This window comes from Molothrus ater, chromosome 25 (genome assembly GCF_012460135.2).
Source record: "Molothrus ater isolate BHLD 08-10-18 breed brown headed cowbird chromosome 25, BPBGC_Mater_1.1, whole genome shotgun sequence".
Lineage (NCBI taxonomy): Eukaryota > Metazoa > Chordata > Aves > Passeriformes > Icteridae > Molothrus > Molothrus ater.
Genome location: NC_050502.2, coordinates 6,130,580 through 6,144,417, shown reverse-complemented (window position 1 = coordinate 6,144,417; position 13,838 = coordinate 6,130,580). Strand labels below are relative to the sequence as shown.

General features: G+C 59.6%; 1 protein-coding gene across 1 annotated transcript in view; it reads left to right on the top strand.

Moving 5' to 3' along the window:
* The first annotated feature begins 2,619 nt into the window (after positions 1 to 2,619).
* Positions 2,620 to 13,838, top strand: part of PLXNA2 (plexin A2) — a 171,537-nt gene continuing 160,318 nt past the window's right edge. The window contains exon 1 of the mRNA XM_054517302.1: positions 2,620 to 2,831. The gene's annotated coding sequence lies outside the window, so the exon portion shown is untranslated. The remainder of the gene's footprint in view (positions 2,832 to 13,838) is intronic.

Here is a 13,838-nt window from a genome sequence, read left to right as displayed (position 1 = left end):
GCAGCAGAGGCAGGTTTGGGTCCTGGCAGGGATGGAGAGCCCGAGGCGATGTCCAAAGCCCTTATCCCGCACTGCCAGCGGCGCTGAAAGGCTCCCGACCACGCAGGTTCGTGACCCCACAAAGGCGGCTATCAAAGGTGCAGACAAAGAGAAATTGCGATGCACGGGCTCCGAGCAGAGCCTGAGCTTCCCCCGGCGCTCCCCAGCCCAGCAGCGCTGGAATGATTCGCTGGGAACAGCCTCTGCATGCAGGAACACACTGACCATCAGCGAACAATAAACAGGAGGAGAGGAGAGGAGAGGAGAGGAGAGGAGAGGAGAGGAGAGGAGAGGAGAGGAGAGGAGAGGAGAGGAGAGGAGAGGAGAGGAGAGGAGAGGAGAGGAGAGGAGAGGAGAGGAGAGGAGAGGAGAGGAGAGGAGAGGAGAGGAGAGGAGAGGAGAGGAGAGGAGAGGAGAGGAGAGGAGAGGAGAGGAGAGGAGAGGAGAGGAGAGGAGAGGAGAGGAGAGGAGAGGAGAGGAGAGGAGAGGAGAGGAGAGGAGAGGAGAGGAGAGGAGAGGAGAGGAGAGGAGAGGAGAGGAGAGGAGAGGAGAGGAGAGGAGAGGAGAGGAGAGGAGAGGAGAGGAGAGGAGAGGAGAGGAGAGGAGAGGAGAGGAGAGGAGAGGAGAGGAGAGGAGAGGAGAGGAGAGGAGAGGAGAGGAGAGGAGAGGAGAGGAAGGGCTGCTGAGACACCCTGCCCTGCCCTGGAACGCTCTGCACCAGGAGCTGCATTGCTGGCATCAGCATTTCCCCAGGATGGGTTTTGCAGTGGGGTTTGTGGGGTTTTGCAATGAGGTTTGTGGGGTTTTGCAGTGGGGTTTGTGGGGTTTTGCAATGAGTTTTTTGGGGCTTTGCAGTGGGGTTTGTGGGGTTTTGCAATGAGTTTTTTGGGGCTTTGCAGTGGGGTTTGTGGGGTTTTGCACTGGGGTTTGGTTCTGTTTCTGGGAACGTGCAGCACAGGAGCTGCACTGGGAACAGAGGAGGAGAGGGAAAAGCCTGCTCAGGAACCACTGCTGCCATCCTCTGAGTGCCTTCTGCTGCCTCTCCCAGGCTCAGCAGCTGCAGCTTGGGGACCTCTCCAGGCTGCCAAAGCCCTCAGCTCTGGAGCCTTTCTGTGGGATTGGGCTGTGCTGTGCAGGGGCTGGGCCCTGAGGGCTCTGCAGGGGCTGCTGAGAGGATGGAGACCCTGCTGGGATGGGGAGAGCTCTGACCAAGCAACCAACCTGTGCCTTTCTCCCTGGGCAGGGTGAAGGGTGGCACCTGCACACTGGGGTGCAAAGCATTCCCTGCTGGACTTCCCATTCGGGGTTCCTGAATCCTCTGCAGGGGCCAAACAGCAAAACCAACCACAATGAGGTCCTTTTCCACCCAAAACTGCTCTTGCAGGGTCTTGCTGACGTGCACCAGGCAGGGAGATGCAGCAAGGCCACTGCTGTGGCCATGGTGACAGCAGCGAGGGTGACAGCAGTGAGGGTGACACAGGCTGGGCTGGAGGGGAACTGTAAGAGGACATTGGGTTGGTTCAGTCACTCGGGTTTGTTGTGGAGGAGGCCCAGGATGATGGCTCTGATTTTTCTCTTGCAACTGTCCCAGTGTGTAATAGAAAAATGGTTTAAAAATTCCCGATGACAAGAGCTGGCAAGCAGCAATCCCTCATGGTATTGATCCCCTCCACCAGCTGCACTGCTCACGATCATTCCCATGGCCCTGCCTGGGTCAGGGTCAGCTGGACCGTGCTGTTCCTGCCTTTGAGGAGCACAAGGTCCTGCTGTGGCACCGGGACTGCCTTTTCCTCCAGGCGTTTGATTCCAGCTGTTCCCAAACCCCTGTGGGCTGCTGCAGGTGACCAGTGAGGTGTGAGGTGTTGGGAGATGCTCCTCCCTCTGGTCCCCTGCAGCTTCCAGGTGTTTCTAAGGCAGCAGGAGAGGCCAGGTCATGGCTCTGTGGCTGAAGCACTCAAACCTGAGGAGGGGTCCTCTGGTTCCCAGCCGTGGGTGCTCACAGCCATGGCCTCTGCGGTTGGGTTCTGGCAGCTTTTGGCAGGAGCTGTGGGGCTCGGTGGCTTCAGGGGCATTGCAGGACATGCCCAGCTCCGGCTCTGCTGGAGGTGACCCGGCCTTGGCAGAGACCCAGCCCTTCCAGAGAGGGGAAACTGAGGAATGGGGAGCTCGGGTGTCGCTCCTGCCACCCGAACTGGAGCCGGGGGGTGCGCAGGGGGTCGGAGCCGGGGCCAGACGCGGCAGCCCCGTTCCCCTCCCTGCACCCCTTGCCCGAGGTGGGACAGCTGCGGGGCAGCTGCGGGGCTCTGTGGGCACAGCTGTGCCGGGGAGGGAGCGCGGGGAGGCTGCCCGGGCGCTGCGGGGCTTTGTTCCAGCGCGGAGCCGCTCCCGGGCCCGGCTCGGCCGCGCTCTGCGGGACAGGGGGGCGCAGGTGAGGAGCGGAGGGGGCGCCGAGCCCCGCGGGCGGGCAGGGAAGGGTTAACGCGGCGCGGGGGCGGCGCGGGGGCGGGCGGGGAGCGGCGCGGGGAGCGCGCTCGGGCGCGGGGCCGGCGCGGAGCGGGGAGCGCGCCCGGGCTGGGGCGGGCGGATGCGATCAGAGCCGCGCTCGCCGCACTCGGGCAGCGGCTGCGGAGGCGATGAGAGGCCGGCGGGGCTGAGCCGAGCCGAGCCGCGCCGGGGGGAGGCCGAGGGGCTGCGGGCAGCGGCGGCCGCCCGGCCCCGGATTGATTTCCGCGGTGCCGGGGGCCGCCGGCATCCCCCGCCCTGAGCCGGGAGCAGCGGAGCGCCCAGGGCCGGTGAGTGGCCGCGGATGGCGGGGGCTGCTGCCCCCAGCCGGGGTGGGGGCTCCGCCGGGCATCCCCCGCCGGAGGACGCGGGGACGAGGCTCGGCATCGCTGCGGCCGCGCCGGGTGGCACCGGGGGCTGCGGAGCGCGGGGTGGTGCCCGTGGAGCTGCGCGGAGATGCCGGGGGTGCCTGGGGAAGGGATGGAGGAGCCCCTCGGAGTGCCCGGTCCCCGGGGATCCGGCGCCCGCTCCCTCCCCGGGCTGCTCCGCGTTCCCGTTTGACATCGCCGCCTCCCCGTTAATTCTGCGGCCGCTCGGTACCGCTCAGTCACGCTCTGGAGCCGACGCAGCGGGAGAAACTCATCTCCATGAAAAGTTCCTGCTAGCACGGAGGCACTTTCTGGAAAACAGCCCTGAATCTTAGGGGAAAAGACACAAAATCCCCACTAAAACTTTCCGAAACCCGCGCGAGACCCTCTCTGGACGGGGATGAGGGGAGCGGTGCCGAACGCACTTGCGCTCCCCGGGGGGAAATCCCAGCTCCCGGGAGATGCTGCCGGGTTCCGCAGCCGCGGAGCCGCCGGGTGGGTGTCGGTGACAGCCGGGGCTGCTCTGGCTGAGCTGTCCTCGCCGCTGTGACCTCCGTTTAACCTGGCACGGTCAGGCATTCCCGGCTTTGTCTCCGTTCACGCTGCGGCCAATAGTCGCACGTTCCTGGAGGTGAAGTGAGTGATGTTCAATTAATCTGTGTTCTGAGGGGTATCAGAAAGTCAATAGGTTAATTTTAAGCGAGGTGAATAGTAAGTGGCAGAGAGAAATAATCCCTTGTGCGACTGTGAGCAGCAGCTGAGGCTCGGAGGTGAGGGAACGTGAAGTTCTCCCAGTGCCATGGTGTGAAACCACCGCTCAAGGGCTGCTCCTGCTCTTGGCTGGGCACTTGATGCTTCACTGGTGGCTCCAGTGTGCTTGGCAGACCTGGGCTGAGCTGGGGACGAGGTGCTGTCCCTCCTGCTCCGGGTGGCTTCATTGATAACGGTGACTAAAGTGAGATGAGGTGACCTACTTACAGCTGAGGGACAGATGCCTCGCAAGAATCTGTGCCATCCTCGGAACAGATGTTTGGCTTTTTTACCTTTAACACAGAGGTGTTAGATCCTTTAGAACTCGATGGGGCTTTTTTTTTTTTTTTTTTTGGTCTTTATTGCTGTCCTTCTGCCATTTGTTGTCACTTTGAGGACCCTCAGAGCTCAAACGTGGCACTTTGGGGTGGTGCAGGGGAGCAGATAAAGCAGCTTTGATTCGAGGAGCTCGGTGCGAGCAGCGAGGGACGTGACCCAGCGGTGTCACTTGTGAAATCCTTATCAGCCAAGGCAGCCATCCCTCCCAACTCTCCCTGCCACATCCCCGGCGCTGGCTGCAAGAAGATAAAGTAACCCAATTTACTCCTCATTGTCTTTGCGGTGTTGTTGGATGTAATTAATCGAGGAGTTCCCCCCGGCTCGGGAGCTGGTGGGAGCACGCATCGCTGCTGTGTAAGATCTGCACATCACCCAGCACGGGATGGGAGCAGCGCTGCCCGAGCTGCGCCTCGTTCCCCGGTGAGCCCCGAGCCTGCCCCGTTCCCGGAGCTCAGCCGGACGCGGGGGCGAAGCTGCGGGCTCGGCCCGGCCGCGGGACCCGGGGAGGGCAGCGCTGCCCGCTCCTGGCCGTGCTCTTTAACTCTCCTCTGCAAATTGCATTAGGATGTGACAAATTGGCCCGCCAAGCAGTAAATGGAGATGACATTTGGAGCGCTTTGCCGGGCAGCCCCGGCGCAGGCTCGGGAAATGTGTGATTTGCAGGCTCTTCCCGGCAGCTCCCGTTTAGGCTCCGCCACGAGGCTTTCCAGAACTTACTTAGGGAACTCCTGTTGCAGCTAAATGTGGGAGTCTCGAGCATGCCTGGGAAAGGTTGCCCAAAAGCTAGGGCAGATGTAGGTGCAGACTGTGTCTCATGCCGTGGGCAGCTGAGATGAGGAGCTGAACCGGGAGAGAAAGCAAAGCCGATATTTAGAAACTGCGTGAGTGGTGCCGAGCTGAAGGTGGGAAGCTGGGCTGGGCTGCTGGTGCCAGCGTGACGCTCTGCTGGGGGAGCAGGGGCAGCCTTGGCACCGAGGGGTGATCCTGGGGGTAAAGGGGCACCTTTGGTACTGATCCTGGGGGTGAAGGGGCACCTTTGGCACCGAGGGGTGATCCTGGGGGAGCAGGGGCACCTTTGGCACTGATCCTGGGGGTGCAGGGGCACCTTTGTTCCCTGATGGGATGAACCTGGGGGTGAAGAGGCACCTTTGTCACTGCTGGGTGATCCTGGAGGTGCAGGGGCATCTCTGCTCACCGAGGGATGATCCTGGGGGTGCAGAGGAACCTTTGTTCACCGAGGGATGCTCTCCTGGGGGAGCAGGGATGCCTTTTCTCACCGAGGGATGATCCTGAGGGAGCAGAGGTGCCTCTGCTCACTAAAGGATGCTCTGCTGACGGAGCAGGGGCACCTTTGTTCACCGAGGGATGATCCTGGGGAAGCAGGGTCACCTTTGCTCACTAAAGGATGCTGTCCTGGGGGTGCAGGGCTACCTTTGCTCACTGGGGGATGATCCTGGTAGGACAGAGGCGCCTTTGCCGGTTTGTGGCTCTCGGAGGAGGGAGTGCCCCACATCCCAACAGCAGCGTGCCCACCTGCCCCTCTCATCCCGCCTCTCCCGGCGCATCCGCGGCCGCTCGAACACGGCGGCGATCAAGCTGCTTTAATTGGCCCCTCTGCAGCCCGAACGATAAATATGCAATGGGGGAGAGCGCCCCGCTGCTGCTCTCGGCGCCGAGCCTGTCATTCCTGACGGGGCAGGGCGTGCTCGCTCCCCTCGCCTCCGCCCTGCGACAGCCGCGCTCCCCCACCTGCCTCCGGCATCCTTAAAAAGAGGGGGAAAAAAACCTGGAAAAAAGATGAACCTGAGCATGCAGTGCTCCTGAGACAGGCCCCTTCACATTTCTAAACACTCTTGATTATTCAGCTAATCTTTATTTCATGGGCCCGTTACAAGAAACACAAACGGGGGAGAAAGTAGAAGGCGGTGACACATTTAAAATACACAAGAAAAGTGCTGGCAGGAATATAATCGCTCTTCTTCCAGCGATATGAAATATTTATGGGCCTAAGTTGTGGCAAGACTCTGCCTCCCCTCCCACCTAACTCCGGGATGTTTTTCCCGGTTCAACAGGAACTGGGGGCACTGGGGGCGCTGCCAGCAGAGCCCTGAGCCCCCGCTCTGGCTGCAGCCGGCCGGGCCCAGCGTCCGTCTGTCCGTCCGTCCGTCCCCGTGCAGGGGAAGGGAAGGGAAGGGAGGAGCGGGGCGCGGGCCAGGCTGCCCGGCTCAAACGGGAGCAGAGCTGTTACACTCCGTTAACTCGAAATAATTCAGCGGCGTCCCCTCGGCGAGCTGTGAAAAGCCCCCTTTGAGGTGCCCGTGTTGCGGAGGAGCCGCTGCTCCCTCGGGGCACTCTGCTATTAATTCATTAGATCTGAGGGGTTTTTTCCTCCCGTCCCCCCTCTTTTCTCTCCCCCACCCCCTCCCTCCCTGGCAATTCAAACAGTGATGAATGGACAAAAATCCCTCAAGGGAAACATTTTTTCACTTAGTTACAAAGATTTCATGGCTAATTAGAGTAAATGTGGTTTTTAGAGTGTTAATCTCTTAACCAGCTTGGCTGGGAGGCCACCGGCACCACAGCAAAGGGGGGGGACCCAGGGGGACCGAGGTGCTCCCGACCCCTCCGGGCCGAGGCGGTGTCGGTGCCCCCGGAGCAGCCCTGGCACCTGCTGGGGTGGGTGCCAGCTCCAGGGTGGGGCACAGCGGGGCCGGGGGCGCCCGGGGAGCGGCGGCTCAAAAGCGCAGCGGGAACCGAAGGGAATCCGGGGCAGCAGCGCTGTCTGCAGCGCAAATAAACGGATTTACTGCGGGATGGGGCCGGCCGCGACTCGGGCTGGGCAGCCCGGGCTGTGTCCCCACGTGGGCTGTGCCACAGGGTGGCCCTGCCACCTCCCCTGAGCGCGGGCACGCAGCGGGGCCCTATCGCCAAAGGTGTTTTGTGGTGGAAATCCTCTCCTTTTGCGGCTGTGGGGGGATTTATTTCCTTTATTTCTCTTTTCTGCGGTTCTCCCCACCTGGCATCCACATTGCAGCCTGGTTTTGGCTGCACCTCCAGGGGGGGAAATGGCAAAAGGGGCAGAGGAGCTCCCGAGGCTGCTCCCCCCAGCACCCCCAGCCAGCACAGGCTGGGAATTGGGGTGGGATGCGGGCTTGAAATTCCTGCTCATCCCACTAGAGGGGATCCTCTGGATCCAGCTAAAATCCGAGCTGGAGCCCAGCGAGGAGCGAAGCCGCAGCCCGATGCCGATGTGGTGCAGGGTGGAAACCTGAGCCGGGGGGCACGGGGCGATTTTGGTGCTTTTCGGACATTCCTGGGTGATCCAGGCTGGCTGTGGCCCTGAGCCCTCGCTCCGTGTCCGTGGCTCCTGTGCCCGGGTGGGGCGAGGCTGCTCCAGCAGCGTTCCCGGGGAAGAACAACTTCCCCAAGCACACGCGTGCAACACGTGCCAGGGATGGAGCTGCGTGCTCCGTGCTGGGCTGGAAATCCCGACCGGTACCGGGATCCTGCCAGGGACGGGGGGCTGGGAAAGAGGAGCCCTCCCCTCCTTATCAGAGAGGGCCCATCTCATGTTTCTCCCTGTAATCGCAGCTTCTGTTTGGCTGAAATCGACCTGCGAGGGGGGAGTGAAAAGCGAGATAAATGTATCCTGCTATGAAAATTTAATCCTGCTTTGCCCGGGCTAAAATTGCATTCAGAGCTGGAGATAAAAGGCATCAGAGCCACGTTATAAAAAAGCCCAGATGATCTCCGAAGGCACGGGGAGGGTGAGCCTGGGAGAGCCCTGGCAGGGCTGTGCTGTGCCGCCCCTTGCCTGGCACTGCCCTGGCAGCAGCCCTGCCCCTGCCCAGCTCCCTGCTAGGGGCACACTCAGCTCCATCTCCGCGTTTGCTGAGGAAGGGGAAGGTTCATCCAGGAGTTTTCCCTGTGGAAGTTCTGTCATGCAGCTGATCCCAGCTCGCTGTGCACCGTGCTCTGTGCCTGCCGGTTCCTACACCCTCAGTGCCCGGGGGTGACCCCGCTGTGCTCCCGAATGCCTGCAGGAGAGGCCCTGCAGAGCTCCTGCCTGCCCAGCCACTCCCAGAGGGAGCCTGGAGCCAAGCCCAGCCCGAGTGGCCTTGGAGGGCCCTGTCCCAGCCGGGCCCTGCTCCCTGGGGCCAGCTCTGCGCTGTGCTTGCTGTGACAGCAGCTTCTCAAGAGGGAACGTCCCTCCCAGCCCTTTTCCTGCTCCAGCCCCGTTTCCCCACTTCATGAAAGTGAAAGGTGAGGTCTGAGTAAATATTGCCCTGACCTCTCACCTCTGCTGCTCCCACTGCTGCTGCTGCTGCTGCTGCTGCTGCCTCCCCAGGGCTGCCCTGCTCTGCCCCGGGGCTGTGCTGGGAGCAGGGGGCTCTGGGGGGCTCTGGGGGGGCTCAGGGCTGGAACACAAGCCTGGTGTCTCAGGGCTGAGCTGGACAGGAAGGGCAGGGTCCAGCCTGGCTGCCCCAGCCCGGTCAGTGCGGGTGGATCAGCATGGGGAGCGCAGTGAGCTCTGCCCGTGAGTGTGACAGCCACCAGCACGGTCCCTGCCTGTGTCACAGCCCTGCCAGAGCCTGGGGGGAGCCAGGCAGGTGCTGCTCGGACAGGAGCCTCTGTGGGGGCCCACAGCAGGAGCAATCCCTGTGAGCAGGAGAGAGCTCGGAGAGGGGCACAGGCAGGGAGGGCCGAGTGTGGGTGCAGCCTCCGCCCCTCTGTGCGACCTGGCAGGGCTGGACCAGCATCTCCCACCTGCCCCGGGCTCGATCACGCACGGGGATCAGCAGTGGGAATGCTGGGGGGTGCGTGGGACAAATCCAATCCCATTGTCCTGCTGAAGGGGCAGATGGGAGAGCGGCCGTCCTTGGCCAGGTACAGCGCAGGTTGGAGCAAACTGCTCCTTTTCATTTTCCTGCAGCCCCTGCGTGGCTCTGACACAGGATTTGCACGGCAGCAGTTTAACCCCCGCGGTGCCAGGCCCTGGAGCCCCATTTCCCTGCCGGGGGAGGCTCAGGAGCACAGGAAAGCCGCGGGGCAGCGCTGGCTGTGCCGGAGGAAGCGCGGCCACCGCGGCCCCGTCACTCCCTGACTCAGCGTGGAAGAAGTTCCTCCTGTCATTTCCAGCCTGGGAACAGATTCCTGCAGGGGGATTGATGGGCAGCTCTTGCTCCGTGGAGGCTCTGCCATCAGCCAGAGCCCGCAGCCATCCCCCGTGTGCTGGTCCTGCTGAGGGAAGAGCACAGATCTGGAGGGGTTCTCCAGGTGTTCCTGAGTCTCCCTGCTTTGGTTTGTTCGCCTGGGAATGAGCTTCCGAAAAGTGAGTCTGTGCTTTTGAGGTTAATGCCTGGACAGCACTCAAAGGAGGCTTTGAGTTGTTTGGATTTGTGTGGATTTTGGGGCTCTCGGGGTTTGCCTTGGCAGGGTTCCCTTCGAGCCCAAAGTGGCCATTTCCCCTCAGGATGGGAGGCCGGGGTTCTGGGAATTGGGAAAGCTGTGGTGACTGTGAGTGTGTTGGTGGCAGGGTTCAGCCCCCCAGGTGATGGCCCTGAAATTGTCATTTTCCCATTTTTTGGGGAACATTTGCACAGGGCAGACCCCAGGGGCTGGGTGCTTGCCCAGGTAGCCAAATCCGAGGGGCTCACGTGTGGCCAGCTCGTGTGAAGAGCTTTGTTCCCCGTGGCTGGGCAGATTTATTGGTGTCAGAGCAGAGGAACAGGGAGCTGGCTGAGGAACAGGGATGTTACAGTTCAACTCCATAAAACACGCCGGCTGTCTCCTCTGCTCACTCATCTGCCAAGTCCCCAAAAAGTCGCAGTGACAGGAGCAGAGGATGGAGCTCTGCCCTCATGATCATATTTCCTGTCGTTGCTGGCTTATGTCACAGCCTGGAATGTTATTTGAACAAAAAACCAAAAAAAAATAGCCTGCGAATTTCCTTTTGATTTTTAATGGAAGTGTGAAGAGGTGGGGAGGAAAAGGGAGCGTGCCTGGAGCTTTCCTAACTGCCTTGGTTATTCTTGTGCTTCAAATGTGCCGTTTCACAGCTCTGAAATCTGCTCTGAAGTCAAAACATAGAACTGTGGAATGGTCTGGGTTGGAAAGGACCTCAAAGTCCCTTCCCTGGAGTGTCCAAGGCCAGGCTGGATGAGGCTTGGTGTAACCTGGGACAGTGGAAGGTGTCCCTGTCCATGGCAGGGGTTGGAATTTCAGGTGGGATGGGATTTCAGGTCCCTTCCAACCCAAACCATTCTGTAATTCCATGATAAACCCAGAGTAAGCAAACTGCCAGTGAGAGCTTTTCAAAGTCCACCTTGGGATGAGGAATCTTGTGTTTGCCTTAAACCTTCCAAAAACCCCTGACTTTTGCTGTCCGCCCCTCTGGATTTCCGAGTGAATTTAACACCAGAGGCATCATCCCTTGTGAGATTGGAGCCGGGAGGGCCAGATGGAAAACCCCCCCAGCAATGAGCTGGGCTGGGAGGTGCTGTGACAGAGCAAGGGGCCCTGCAGCTTCTCTCTGTCCCTGCTGTGAAGTTTCCTCGCAGCTCTCGAGGAGTTAATCCCAGCAGCAGCGAGGACCAGCCCTCTCCTGGAGTGCTTGGCCCCACTGGCAGCCGAGGAGCCTCCTGGAGCAGGAATTGTGTTCAGAGGCTGCTCGGTGGTGACAGGTCCAGACTGCCTTTAAAAATCTCACAGCAACCGAGGAGCTCGGGCCAAACTCGCCGGGCTCGGGGGGACACAGAGGCAGCAGCCCCTGGCGTGTCCCCCGGGCCAGAACGAGGTGCTGCTGCCACAAGGGCTTGTGTAACTCTGCTTTTCAGGGCAGGGATTGTGTGGCAGGGACAAGTTCTGTGTGGCAGGGACAAGTTCTGTGTGGCAGGGACAATTTCTGTGTGACAGGGACAAGCCGGTCCCCTTGGATGAATTCCCCGCGGCCGAGGTTGGGCTCAGCTCAGCAGTGCCAGAACAAACTCCCAGGGAGAAACAACAGCAGAGGCTCTTGTGAGGACTTCCAAGGGGGTTGTATAACTTGGTTAAAAACCAAATAAAAAAAAGGGTAAAAATTGGCCCGGCCCAGGGTGCTGGTCGCAAGGAGGTTTGGCCTCAGGAGGGACAGGCTGGGTGGAATTGCAGGGACCTTGCAGAGGGGGATTTCACTTCTGGATGTGTTGGATTTTAACCATTCACTGCCCCACAGGCTTGCACCATGGAGCTCTGCGTCAATCCTGCCATTGAAATGAGATTGGATTGACTTTATTAAAGGAATGGTCTCCCTGAGGGTGAGTCCTGCTGGCACAGGGCTTTGGGCAGCTCACCTGCCCCGGCAGAACCTGCTCCCACACCCTCTGAGCTGCAAAGATCTATTGGAAACAAAACCATTTTGGCCTAATTTCCTTCTCCTCCCAAGATTTTAATAAAAGCCCCATTATTTTTAACCCAAACTGCAAAATTTCAACATGAGAAGAAGCAGAATATTGGCTCGTTTGTTCATCCCTGTGAATTCCTGCTTCATTCTCTGCAAATTCCCATTATAAACATGACACTTGGGCAGATTATCTGCTTTAGCCATCGTGTTACTGAGGGGGATATCACATTAATTTCCTTGTCATTGCGTTTGTTCTCATCTGTGTGGGATCGTTTGGTTCAAAGTCTTGTGATCTTTAATGTAACTCAGTTGCTCTTTGCTTCTGCCTTCGAAGACAAAGGGAGCAGCACTCAGTGCTCCTGGATTTTCCAAAATCACTGATTTTCCTCTGATCTGGGAGGTTCTTTTTGGCCAGGCATCCCGGCTGGGTGGTTTTGGTGAGAGTTCCACAGGTTTTGGGCCAGAGACAGCTCCACTGCTGAGTTTTGGCTTTGCCCCCGCCAGTCCTCGAGCTCTGTGGGAATGTTTTGAGGATCTGGAGGAGCAGTCTGTGGTTGTAAAGGGGGGATTTGTAAAACTGAACCAGCTAAGAGCGGTGCCCTGGCCCTCATGAGATGTTTTGTTGTGTTTTTGGAGGAAACTCCTTTTGTGATGGGTCCCTGTGTTTGCCAAAGGAGCCCTGCCACAAATTCGGCAGTGGCTTCTCTCCCTGTGGGATCCTCTGAGCATTTTGTGGAGTTTTTGTGCTCAGTTCTTGCCCCACCTCGGTGCTGTGTCCCCTCAGGTGTGACGGGGGCTCTGATCCCCCTGCTGCTCCACCCAAGCAGTGCCCTGGGGATCTGGGGACAGCAGGGATGGGGCTGGGACACCTCCCTGGGCACAGCTGAATGCAGGGGTGCTGAGGGCTCCTGGGGCAGGCAGGCTGGCTGCATCCCTGTGAATTATGGCCTCACACATCCTGAAGGATTTATTGTTTTCCGGAAGGGCTGGAGCCTGTCCCACAGGCAGGAGTGGGAGGAAGTGACTCAGTTGCTCTCCAGACAAGTGCAGCTTTGAGCTGCAGGGAGGCAGGAGGCAGCAGAGGGTGTCCTGAGGGAATTCCTGGGAATTGCTGCTCCCGGGGCTCTGGGTGGGATGGGCAGGGCTGGCAGGGAAAAGGCCAGGCTGGGCAGTGGCCTCAGGAGCCATGGGCTGGGGATGTGACAGCAGAGCAGGGGACAGGGGAAGGTGTCACAGAGCAGGGAGAGGCTGTGGGTGCTTTCCTAACTGCCTCGATGGTTCTTATCATGATAAGAAGAAGCAGGGCAGTGATGCAGGGCTGGAGCAGCTGCAGCAGCCCATGGCCAATCAATTGCCACGCCAGGGGCACGGTGTGGGGCACAGTGGGGGACACAGTCCGAGCAGCTTCCAGGGGCTTTTATGGGGTATTTTCCACCCCCACAGGCAGAAACACAGTGACCCTTCCTGGGTGGGTGCTGCAGCTCCCAAACCTCCCCTCCTGTCACCCCCATTGTCCCCACAGTGCCGCTGTTTGTGCCCTGCTCTGAGCTGCACAGGGATCTCTGGAGCTCCTGGTTTTGCTCAGGCTTTTGGGATATCTCATCCATCAAAGTGTCCAGCCCCTCTTTAGCCTCAGACCTTGTGGCTGATGTCAGATGTGGACGTCAGCAGCTGCTTTCTCCATCTCAGTCTCAGCTTGGCTGGAGAGAGAGAAGTTTTTAAATGACAGAGATCCTTAGCAAAGAAACGAGAGTTAGTGTTAAAAATAAAGAAAACAAGACAGCTCGTTTCATCTAAACAGAAGGGTTATTAAACAGGCTTGAATTAATCAGAGACCTGCCAGAGCTCTGAAATTGAAAAGCAGGGCAGAGGAGCAGGGAGCACACGAGTGTGAAGGAGCCACTTTCTCAAGCAGACATTGATGTCCCAACGCTCTGGGAGAGGAGCTGATGCTCAGCTGATGGTGGCACGGGGGGGAGGCGGCTCCAGGCTTTGGGGTCCTTGCCTGGACCTCAGGCCATGAGGCTGGGGGCACCTGCCCCCCTGGGAGCCCCCAGACCCCAGATCAGCTTGGTGCTGATCCCAGGAGATAAACCCGGCTGGGTGCTGGTCCTGGGAGATAAACCCTGATAGGTGCTGATCTCAGGAGATAAGCCCAGTTTGGTGCTGATCTCAGGAAATAAACCCAGTTTGGTGCTGATCCTGGGAGATAAACCTGGGCTGGTGCTGATCCCAGGAGATAAACCCAGCTTGGTGCTGATCCTGGGAGATAAACCTGTCTTGGTGCTGATCCTGGGAGATAAACCCGGCTGGGTGCTGATACAGGGAGATAAACCTGGGCTGGTGCTGATCCTGGGAGATAAACCCGGCTGGGTGCTGATCCTGGGAGATAAACCCAGCTTGGTGCTGATCCTGGGAGATAAACCTGGCTTGGTGCTGATCCCAGGAGATAAACCCAG